Source organism: Sturnira hondurensis, unplaced genomic scaffold, assembly GCF_014824575.4.
Source record: "Sturnira hondurensis isolate 20B ecotype Veracruz unplaced genomic scaffold, ASM1482457v3 Scaffold0015793, whole genome shotgun sequence".
NCBI classification, from domain to species: Eukaryota; Metazoa; Chordata; class Mammalia; order Chiroptera; family Phyllostomidae; genus Sturnira; species Sturnira hondurensis.
The window spans coordinates 194,294-206,055 of NW_028088424.1; the positions used below are offsets into that span (position 1 = coordinate 194,294).

The 11,762-nt window shown below is 40.5% G+C and overlaps 1 long non-coding RNA gene across 1 annotated transcript; it reads right to left on the reverse strand.

The window, feature by feature from the left end:
- Positions 1-1,743: 1,743 nt before the first annotated feature.
- On the reverse strand, positions 1,744-11,545 carry LOC119000592 (uncharacterized). Its single transcript, XR_005069350.1, has 3 exons — positions 11,535-11,545; positions 5,446-5,451; positions 1,744-1,848 (listed from the first exon to the last, which is right to left on the reverse strand). It is a non-coding gene; the product is annotated as an uncharacterized LOC119000592 (long non-coding RNA).
- Positions 11,546-11,762: the final 217 nt, after the last annotated feature.

The following is an 11,762-nucleotide window of genomic DNA, read 5'->3' on the forward strand; positions in this document are numbered from 1 at the left end:
AGAAGAACTAGGTTCAAATTCCAAGGCTCTTTCACCATGTGACACTAGCTAAAATCTTCATTTACTATTTTTTTCTTTTCTTTTTAATATATTTTATTGAGTATGCCATTACAGTTGTCCCATTTCCCCCCTTTCACTCCCCTCTACCCTGCACACTCCCTCTCCCACTAGTCCCCCCTTTAGTTTATGTCCATGTGTCACAAGTTCTTTAGATTCTATATTTCCCATACTATTATTATCCTCCCCCTCTATTTTCTACCTACTGTCCATGCTACTTATTATCTGAACCTTCTCCCTCCTTCTCCTTCTCCCACTCCCCTGTTGCTAACCCTCCATGTCATCTCCATTTTTGCTCCTGGTTCTGCTCCTGATCTAGTTGTCCTCTTAGTTTGATTTTGTTTTAAGTGTGGTTGTTAAGAACTGAGTTTTCTGTCCTTTCACTGTTCATTTTTTTATCTTCTTTTTCTTACATAAGTCCCTTTAGCATTTTATATAATAAGTGTTTGATGATGAGGAACTCCTTGAATTTTACCTTATCTGAGAAGCACTTTACCTGCCCTTTTATTCTAAATGAAAGCTTTACTGGATAGAGCAATCTTGGATGTAGGTCTTTGGATTTCACGACTTGGAATACTTCTTTCCAGCCCCATCTTGCCCATATAAGGTCTCTTTTGAGAAATCAGCTGACAGTCTGATGCAAACTCCTTTGTAGGTGACTGTCCCCTTATCTCTTGCTGCTTCTAGAATCTGTCTTTCATTTTCATCTTGGCTAATGTGATTATGATGTGCCTTGGTGTTTTCCTTCTTGGGTCCAAATTCTTTGAGACTCTCTGAGCTTCCTGGATTTCCTGGAAGACTATTGCCTTTGCCAGATTGGGGAAGTTCTCCTTTATTATTTGGTCAAATATGTTTTCCACTTGCTGCTGTTCCTCTTCCCCTTCTGGTACCCCTACAATTTGGATGTTGGAACATTTAAAGATGTCCTGGAGGTTCCTAAGCCTCTCCTCATTTTTTAAAATTCTTGTTTCTTCATACTTTTCTGTTTGGCCATTTTTTTCTTCCTTCTGGTCCACTCAATTAATTTTAGTCCCAGTTTGGTTTCCATCACTATTGGTTCCCTGTACATTTCCTTTCATTTCACTTAATTTAGCCTTCATTTGTTCATATAATTTGTGACTAAAATCGACCAGTTCTGTGAGCATCCTGATCACCAGTATTTTGAACTGTGCATCTGATAGGTTGGCTATCTCTTGGCCACTTAGAAGTATTGGCTCTGGGGCTTTGAGCTGTTTTCTTCTTCTTGAGCCATAATGTTTTGGTCTATTCTCACCTGTTATGTATGAGGGGAATAGCCTTAGGTGTTCACCAGGGCAGGGGAACTCAGTTGCTGGGTTGTGATACTGTATGTGGGGGCAGGGTCAGAGAGGTGCAATGGCATTTGTTCTGCTCTCTTTTGGATTTCAATCCCCTCTGCTGCTTCCCACAAGCAAATCTGGCCCTTCTGGTGCTGGTTCCTGGGTGTGTGGGCCTGTGCACCCTTCAGGACCCTGTTGGTCTCTCCAACAAACTCTCTGTGATCCTTGGAGCCTCTCCCAGCACCTTGACCCCCCAAAGTTTTTCCAGTTGGTGCTTTTAGGCTTTAGTTTCCATAGCTGGGGCCCTGGTTTGTGTGGCCTGTCTCACTGCTCACTCCTTTGCCTAGTTTTTCTGAGTGTGAATGTGTGACTGCAGTCAATCAGCCACCTCGCGCTCTCACTGGGTCTGCCTGTTGCTACCCCAAGCCTGGGATCTGCCAACCACTGCCTACATGCCTGGGTCAGTTTGGCCACTTTTTCCTGAGCAACCCCTCTCTACCAGCCATTGATGCCGCCCCCTTTACCAGACTAGCCGCATAGTTCGTTGTTGTCAGATCCATACAGTTCAATTTTCTGTCTGTTTTGGTTGTGTTTTTGTTACTAAATCTTAGTTGTCTTTAAACTTAATTGGTTGTGCAAGGAGGCACAGTTTTTCCACCTATGCCTCCATCTTGGCCAGAAGTCTCATTTTCCAAATAAGAGCTGCTACCTGTCTGAGGATGAAGCTGGTGGAAATGGTGCTGCCATAGGATCTTTTCAACCTGCTCCTCTGGGTCATGGTGCCTCGGGCCACCTGGAGGTAGGCAGGTGTGGCCCAGTGTCCCATTCTTGGCATAGGAGGAGGACATGGTTCTCAAGTCCATAACCTCAAGTCCATAGTTCACCTTACAGTTCACTGAGAGAAACTGTGTCCAACATTCTAATATCACACAGAATAGTTTTACTATTCTAAAAATCCCCTGCACTCTGCCTATTTAATTTTCTCTCCTCCCTAATCCCTGGCAACCACTGATCTACTTACTGTTTCCATAGTGACATAGGACAGTACAGTGGTTCAGGAACTCAAATCAATAAAGTCTCACACCTCCCAAAAGTGGCACATTTCCAAATTGACTGGCCAGGACTGACTGATGTCCTAAAACAGACCATCTCTGAGCTATGATTTCTTCAGCTTTTTCATCCCAGACCCCTCTAGCTCAATTTTCCTAGTAGAAGTCTTCCTGTTTAATGTTATTATCATTTATCTCCTTTTAATTTAAATCTATAACTCAGAAAGAATTGGAAGGAAAGGAGACATGATGTTGTCTCTGTTTTAAGACAATTGAAATCTCGTTTACAGCAAGGCGCAAGCCAAGTGGAAGTCATTTTTTTTTCCATGAGAGAAAAGCAATTCCACCCTTTCAGAGACTTGGAGAAAAAAATTGTGAGTTAATATTGTTCATCTAGAGTGAAGCAGGGAGGAACAAAGCAGGGTATACAACGGAGAAATTAGATACTTCTGGGAGAAGTCTTCTGTGTGGTTTCATTAGTCTGGTTGAGGTGAATTCCAGAGTTTGGGGCACTCACTATTGAAATGTAAACATAAATGTAAAATACTAGGCCAATTGTGTTTTGGGAGATATATATATGAATCATGCTAACACTTTACATTAAGACAACAAAATGGAAATCATTCCATTTTTTTCTAGGATCCTTGGTGAATTTACCACATGGATAAAAAAATGCCCATATTACTCTTTACACAACAAACAATGCATATTGTGAGCTCTGTAGGTAACAATGAGTGCCTTTTAAATAATCAGTTCTGCATTTTCTTCCTTTTTTCTCCATCCTCCCTTCCTTCCTCCTTCCTACTTCCTTTCTTCCTTCCATTTTTTCCACCCTTCCTTTTTCTCCTTTTGCCTAGAACATTGTGACTTCATGTGCATATTTGATGGATTTCCTTTCAAATATAAAGAGGCATGACTCTTTGCTCTTTTAGACATTTGAAATTTGCAGAAAAGGCAAAATGAAAGTTAGAGACTTGTGATAGCAGGTAGGAGGGAAGCCTGACTTAAACAGCTCCCAATATGCTTCATTTTACATCAGTTGTGAATAATTTTGTTTTGTATCTACTCCTTTCCTGCCTACTTGGAGATAAGGAAGTTTGGCTGGTTGTTTTTCTTTCCTCCACTAACATTTAGTTATTAATCACACTTAATTTGGGCAGTGGGAGTAGAAAATAAGTCATGGAAATGAAAGTTTCTTTCTTTTTCCTAAAGTATTGTCCTATAATTGTAGAACTGTGTATTTGCCAAGTTCTTTGTCAAAAGCTCCATGACACAGATGTTTGACCCTCATCTGCATCAATCCTGTTGAGCTAGGTTGTACTGTGGAAACCCTAATTCTCAGTGTCTTAAAGCAGCAAAGCTAGTTCATTGCTTACGGTCCATACCCATCTTAGAACATGAGGATGAACTTCTTATCATTGACACTCAGGACAAGGCAAGCAGAAACTTCACTCCAACAAATGCTTTCATGATAACAGAGGTGGAAAAAGGCCCAAGAGCATGGCCATCTTGTCCACTGACTTTTATTGGTCAAAGAAAGTCATAGGGACAAGTTTGATGTTATTGGGGTGGAGAATTATAAACATCCCTAAAAGAGGGGTGAGTATATTTGTGAATAACCATACCATGCTCCATTATAACATACATTTAAGGAACCTAAAACTCAGAGACTAAGACACTGGCACAGGGTTACCAGGGTAATTTGAAGGAAGGCTATGTCTTCTGACCTCACTGTTGGATATCGCCAACTCCAAATACCTGACCTATATTTGCTGCTGCTTCTTCTTCCCTTCTGAAAGATGAAGGGGAGATTACCTGGTTCTTGAGTATCACTTACATTTTTTGGCATATGAAACCCTTTCTTTTCAATGTTAAAATTTTATCTTTACTTAAGCTCTCCAAGGCACATAGGTGTCATGTAGTTATTTGGCTTAATGGTGACTACGCATGTGACTCTAGAGTTACACAACTGAGCAAACAACTGTCTACTCTAATTCCAGAGAGCCGAAAAGACTGTAGGAACACTCTCCCAACCCTGCTCCTCTACGTCTGAAGTTCCTATTATAGCTATTATTATTACTAGCTCTCATTAATTAAGGTGTTTATGTATTAGGAATTGTGCTAAGTGCTTTACTTTTACAAACTCAGTCCTACAAAATGAGGAACATTATTGCCCCATTTAACAGACAAGAAGTTCATAGTTCTTTACCAAATCTGTACAGGGTGTGGGGATTAAATGCTGTTCTATCTGACTGCCAAATCTATGCTTTGACTCCCATGTTTTATTGCTTCCCAAAACAAGGGACAAAAATTTACATTTCAGAATAATGTATAAAATTTCTGGGAGAGGAGCAATACCTTACTACAGTACAAATGAAGCTGTTTGAGGACACCTCAGTTTTAGAAGGGAAGATTGGGCAAAGGCTAGGAGAAAGGTACTGTGGGATAGAGGCAGGAAATGGGAAGTTCCCTATATTAATTCCCTAACAAAGTAACTAAGTACCACAAACCATGTGGCTTACACAACAAATACTTGTTATCTTAACTGTTCTGGAGGCTAGAAGTCTAAGATCAAAGGTGTCTCAGCAGGTTTGGCTCATTTAGAGGGCTATGAGGACGAATCTGTTCCATGCTTCTCTCCAAGCTTCCAATGGCTCAGGCACCTATTTCTTAGCTTCTGGATGTTCTTCTCATTGTGTCTTCTCATATTGTCCCTCTCTATGCATGTCTGTGTCCATATTTCCCCCTTTTATAAAGACACCAGTCATATTGGATTAGGGCCCCACCCTACTCCAGTATGGCGTCGTCTGAACTAATCACATCCATAACAATCTTGTTTTTCAATAAGGTTAGGTTCTGAGTTACTGTGGGTTAGGACTTCAACATTTGAAAGAGGCACAGTTCAATCCATAGCAGTCCCTAGTGACTGATCCTCATACCTCTTTACCACTGGAGCAGGTCACTTCTCCTAGAGCTTCCTGGAAAGGCAGGTAGCCCAACCCAGGAGAAACAAGATGTTTCTGATGCCCAGTGGGGTAGACTCTGATCTCTGACAGACATGGAATTGGAAGCAACACAAATCATTAAAGAATCACATAGTCCAGACAACTGTGCGCATCTGGAGAATAAAACAGAATTATACAAACTTCCTCAGACTCCCCCATCCTCCCCAGAGTTCTGCCTCCCTTCCCTGCTCCTCTTCCTTTATTGCCCTCCTGCTTAAAGACACCGCTCATAAATTTTTGCCTCAGGCTCTGTTTTCTATAGGAACTCAGGACCAGTAGTCTGCACTGCAGGGGAAAAGGCACTTTTAATCTAGAACACTTTCCTGTTTCTTAGTCATTTGGTTTTGTTTTTTTAAAGTTCCCACTCCACCCTTTTTGGGCATAGTGTCTCATTCCCAAAATAATCACTTCTACATTTGATTTTGGGTAATTCACTGGTTGGAAAATCAGAGACACAATATTTAAGCAACAGATTAGTACTTGAGAAAGAGATTTTTTATGTTCTCATTGCATATTTTCTGATGAAATACTCCTATTGTGTTCCTTCACAGTGGCATTATTTTGAAGCTACAGTGAGTAGAAATAAAGAATTGAAAAAATCTTTTTAGCTGCTTTGTGCACTTCCATTTCCTCCTCTTATGTACTGAATACATAAGAGACTTAAAGACAAATCAGTTACATAGAAATGTGGCTGATCTCTTTGGACTTAAAGGATTGCATAGAAAACTGGTATATGCCCAAACAATTGCAGTTATTCTCTCTGACAGTTTAACTTTGTAAAGGTGTGATGTTTGTATTACTTCCTTGCCCAGGCACTACGGACAGAACTCAGCCACTTTGACAGTTTATAACTGATAGGCAGGATGGTGGGAGGGACTTAAAAGTCACACCTGAAGGGGTTCTAGGCTCTTACTTCACTATATGATATAATCATGGCCAACCACTTCAATCTCTGGGCCTTGGGTTCTATATTCTGTAAGGCAGGGAGGAAGGGCATATATGGCCTTGAAGTCACTTTGCAGTACTAACATTCTGCAATTTTTGATTCATATAATTTATGGATACAGTCAAGTCACTGATTTACTTACTGAGGAGGAGCAATCATTTCAGTTTTATGTATAAGAAGATCTCCTGCTGACAACTTTTCTGAGAGTAGATTCATTAAGATTAGCAGGGAAATCTTCTTGTCTGACTTGGTATAATCAGCCAGTTTAGCCAGAGAGGGTCCTCTCCCTGGAGATGAGGTGTCTCTTATTCAACAAAGACTGCAGAGCTGGCTGCTTGGACAAGTAACAAATGAGAATCACAGCCAGACCTCAGAAGAGTTGTAACAAGAGAAGAAGGCCATTTTGGCCAGGAAGCTTTGTCAGAAGCATGCTGGAGCTAAGAGAGTAAACTCCAAGTTGCTGTAAGCATTGGAGAATATCTGGGTGCTTGGTACCCCAGCCAACAGGGAGCATGGCACTGGATGTGGACAGGAAAGTCATACACCCTCCCCTGACACACCTGGAGGTCCTCTGAGGATGGAAAGAGAGACCAAGGCAGATCTCTGAACCACCTCACCTTTTTAAAAACACACACCAAATTGTTTATATTGAACTAAATTTAAACCCTTCTAGACACTTATTTAACTCTCTCTTTTCTGCTTGCCATAAGATGAATTGAAGCCTGTTAATGGAGACTCAATTAAATATAGACCAAATAAAGAAATTGCATTTTCTTTGTGCATTTCCTTGTGAGTTAATGCTGTACATTTTGTGAGCTTTAAACCTGAAGAATCCCACCATATATAAAAAAGATACAGGTAGTAGATGCTCCACAAAAAGCAGGTGAATAGCCCTGACCCTGTTCCTAGTTGACCCTTCAGTGTCCCAAAGAACCTTTGAAGGACAAATTTTAAAACCACAGATATTGAAGGTTTGTAGCCTGCCATACAGCCCCCGGTGTCATCCAAGCTCCCTTACTGACTCCCCTTACTGACTATGACCACAGGCATGTCACCTTACCCCTCTGGCAGGATTATTGTGAGACTCATACAGGAAAATGAATGTATTAAGCAACAAGCAGAGGGCTATCCACACCCTACATACAGGGATGCTGAATAAATAATGTGGAAGACGGTATCACTTTAAGAATTAGGGACATGTCATGGTTGGCGGTTTTTTTTGCAAATTACCGTATTTTGGACTATAAGACGCACTCCGCCCCTACCCCCCCCAAATGTGGGAGGGAAATGGAGCGTCTTATAGTCCAAATATAGCTTAAGTGGCTCACTGTTGCTAGGGGGGTGGTGGCCTATGTTATTTACATTATTAAATATTTTACCACATTTTTTGCTTCAAAATTTTTTCCCTATTTCCTCCTCTAAAACCTAAGTATGTCTTATGGTCCAATGTGTCTTACAGTCTGAAAAATTCGGTACATTTTATTCATTTTGGGACCTTCCGAGTTCCAATTTATTTATGCAAGTAGCTAGACCTATGGAGAAAATTAACTTACTCTCAGTCAAAAACCTCAGCATTTTGTCCTCAAAGAGGAGTTTTTATTTCAAAAGAAAAATTATAACCAGAGACATTGAAATTACGAACAATCTAACAATAGCCAGAAGGGAGGGGGAGGGGACAGTGGGGAGAACTGTAGGTATAGTAAATTTTAGGGAACTACTATAAAGGACACAGGGACAAAACCAAGGGAGAGAGTGGAAGCAAGGGGGGGAGGTGGGATTGGCTGGGGTGAGGGGGGGAGTGGGGGGAGAAATACAGACAATTGTAATTGAAAAATAAAATAATTTAAAAAATGAATCCCATTATGTTAAATTTATTTTTTTTATTTTTTTTAAGATTGTATTTATTTATTTATTTTTAGAGGGGAAGGAGAGAGGGAGAGAAACATCAATGTATGGTTGCCTTTTGTGCGTCCCCTGCTGGTAGTTAGCCTGCAAGGAACCAGCCTGCAAGGAACCAGCCTGCAACCCAGGCATGTGCCCTGACTGGGAATTGAACCTCGATCGTCTGGTTCTCAGGCCCGCTCTCAATCCACTGAGCTACGCCAGCCAGGGCCCCATTATGTTAAATTTATACTTGGCAAATATTCCTGTAGCCCAGACAAATGGCGAGGTTTGGAAATAATGACCCTGTCACTTTGTTTCATGCTTTCTCACTTCTCAGGAAAGAATGAAATGGTAATCTTGAACACCACCATTGGAATCTAATTTCTAACTCAGCAGAATTGTTCTCACACCTTCATTCACAAGATTTCTCAAGAGATGTTTAGTATACCAGTAAGAAATTCTCACTGTTCAGACACTATGGGAAACTTAAGTAAAGCTAATACTTGTATTTCAGAGTAATTTACTAATATTCAAGGTGGATATCCATGGTGGATAGAACCCAAGGGTATGACAGAAGTCTTCGCCTGGCACTGCCATTAACAAGTGGCCAATTGGAAAAAGCTTTATTGTTCTTATTTGTAAATTAGATTGTGATTCAACTTCACAGGCATTTGTGACTTTTTACTATCACAGGTAACACTATAAATTATAAAGCTTTGTTAGTTTTTATTGTATGGGCCACTATGCATGATTCCTCAACACTATTTCTGGTTAATATCTATAATGAGTTTCTTCGTGATTGCATATAACCCAAGGATTTTCCAACCTCTACAGTCCAAGCATAATTATTTAAGACAGGGCTCAACCTGGCTGCCAGTCCCTCCCCTTGACTAGCACTGCATTTTCCTGGACCTGTCTACCCTAAGATGAGTGCAAGCACAGGAGGACCCAGAAAGCAGAAGACAGAGGGGGGTGTCATTTTAGAGGGAAGCAGAGCTCTCTGCCTGCTCTCCCCAGCACTGCTCTTTGCGGATGGCTGCTGACATGTCTTCTCATATTGTAACCAAGCAGAAGATGCCTTCATTAAACTTAGTTTGTATATTGAAAGCTAAGGGGGATAGAGCTTCCTTTGTTCATCACTCTATTTGCCAGCATAGTCCCTAGCAAAGAATAGATACTAAAAATGTATGCCAAGTTGAATAAATAAATAAAGTCTAAGTTAATAAAATAAAAAAAATCCCAAAAGTTTATGGTGTATCAAATTGCTATTAATCACTATACCAGCCCAGCTTCATACTTTCTTCCTTAATTAGGCTACTTTTGTAACTTTATCCTCAATAGCCCAAATACAAACTGGCTTTGTCCACCAATCCTCATAGGAGATAGGGCCTGCTGCTTCAGGTACATCTCTGTCAGAGCACCTTGAGATCTATATTGAAATTCCATGTTTAATTTTGTTACTAGTTCATAGCTGCTCACTTAAAAACATCTGCTTTCTTTTTCAGAATAGCGTGTTGAAAAATATTTTGCTATTTCCTTCTGAGGAACAATTTTCACAACAACCAAAAAACAAACAAACAAACAAACAAAAAACAAGAAAACGCTACTTCTGGGTCTACAACATCACATTCCACCTGGCCACGTCACCTAGGAAGGGCGGGTTATGAGTAGGTCTAATGTTGGGCCACAGCCTGGACCAGCCTTCTGCTCACTGAGGCCATTAGTGCATTTACATTCAGTCTTCCCTCAATTAGGTAGCACATAGTGAAGAATAAGTGTGCAGAAAGCACACCTGTGAAATTTAATTTAAAATTATTTAAAAACATACTTGGTGCCACAGTTAATAAACTGCCTGAGCATTTATTAAAAAATCACAGAGAGAGAACAAGAGAAGGAACGTGTCATAGAAACGAAACCATCTCTGTTACTTATTAGATATGACATGCTTTTAGGATTTTTTAGTAGGTTTTTTGCAGAATTCCTTTTAAACTTTTCTCCGCCCAGCTTTTTTTTAAAAGTGAAATGGGAGGTGGAGTTAGGGACTAGTGTGCTGGGACCCACTGTCCCACTGACCTTCCAGGGAAAATCAGAGAGGATGGTGACCAGGCTGATCTGAAGACCATGAGGAATCTTTACGGACCTCAAGATACATGTGGACTTGTGGGGGAGGCAATGAAAGGTCCCTGGCTTAGCTGGAAGGGCTCAGCTTTGACTAATGCTTAAACAAGTACACAAATTACCATGCCTCTTTCACAATGCATCCTTCCCCATTCTCTCCCAGAAAAGAAGAGGAGGAGTTATAGGCAGAATTTGTTGGCTAGGAGCAAAGATAGCTGTATTTGGAGAGGTGCCAAGAGCAAGTCTGCAAGTGTGGCCCTGATCTTGAGGTGTTTGAATTCAAATGTCTTATCAGGTCATTTTATCTTTGCTTTTGTGGGTTTATACCATCTTGGAATAAGTAGCACCAACCTATTAGATCTGGAAAAGTCTCTAGAGGGATGAGGGCTCCCTGGACATCTACATATCAAGACTTTGTTTGGTTCCCTATATTTCTATGTAATACTCAACAGCAAAGTGTAGAAATAATAAGAATGTTTACTATGACTATACAATTATATGCAAATCACAGAAAGAGACTGTAAATGCCTGTATAATCAATGTCACTGCATGGCAAGTAGATAGTACAAAAACCAAAGGAGAAAGAATTATAAGGCAATGTGAATTTAAAATGGCTCTTGACCACAGACTCCTGGCTTTCTGGCTCCTTCCATTTCCAGTTGGTTTTTCCTATTCTGATATGTATTCACTTCCCCCATTGGGCTACCAGATTCTAGAGGATAAGGGCCATGCCCAAAATTGTATCCCTAACATGCCTGTACACTCTTATAGCTGGACTCTCTCATTAGAATGAATCTCAGCTCTAAAGGGATTTTCTCTTATTCATGATTGTAGGTCCAGTTTCATAGCTATGCTCAATAATATTTTTAAATGAATAAGTTGATGCATTTATGTCCTCTGGTACAGCAGAGTGCCTGAAATATAGCAGACCCTCAATAAAAGTTAAACTGAGCTTGAACTTGGAGGCAATTCTCACTCCTTGGCGTGACCTGTCCCTAGTTTGTGAACAAGAGAATGAGACTAGTTGATGAAAGGACAATGGCTAAGATGCCAGTCACTGTGTTGAGCAGATCAGAATGAAGTTTTTCCTGGGCCTTTATGCTGGAAACTTTTTAAAAATGTACTTTGACATAGTCAGAGCCTTTTTTATTTTACTCATCAAGTTTATGTTAGATACAGCCACTGACTGCTTTGAAATCAATTTTCCACACAGACAGCTTTCTGTGTCATGTAATCAGGAGTCAGGAAACCACAATCCATGCAAATTACTTCTCTTTGCTCTTCAAAAAGAGACAATATTCATCACTATAAAATGACTACCAGGTCAGTTCTGTGTCTCTCTCCCGTCTTTGAAATACATAAGATGGAGCAATGTCAGTACAGGTAATTTAAGGAGGCAGGTGGA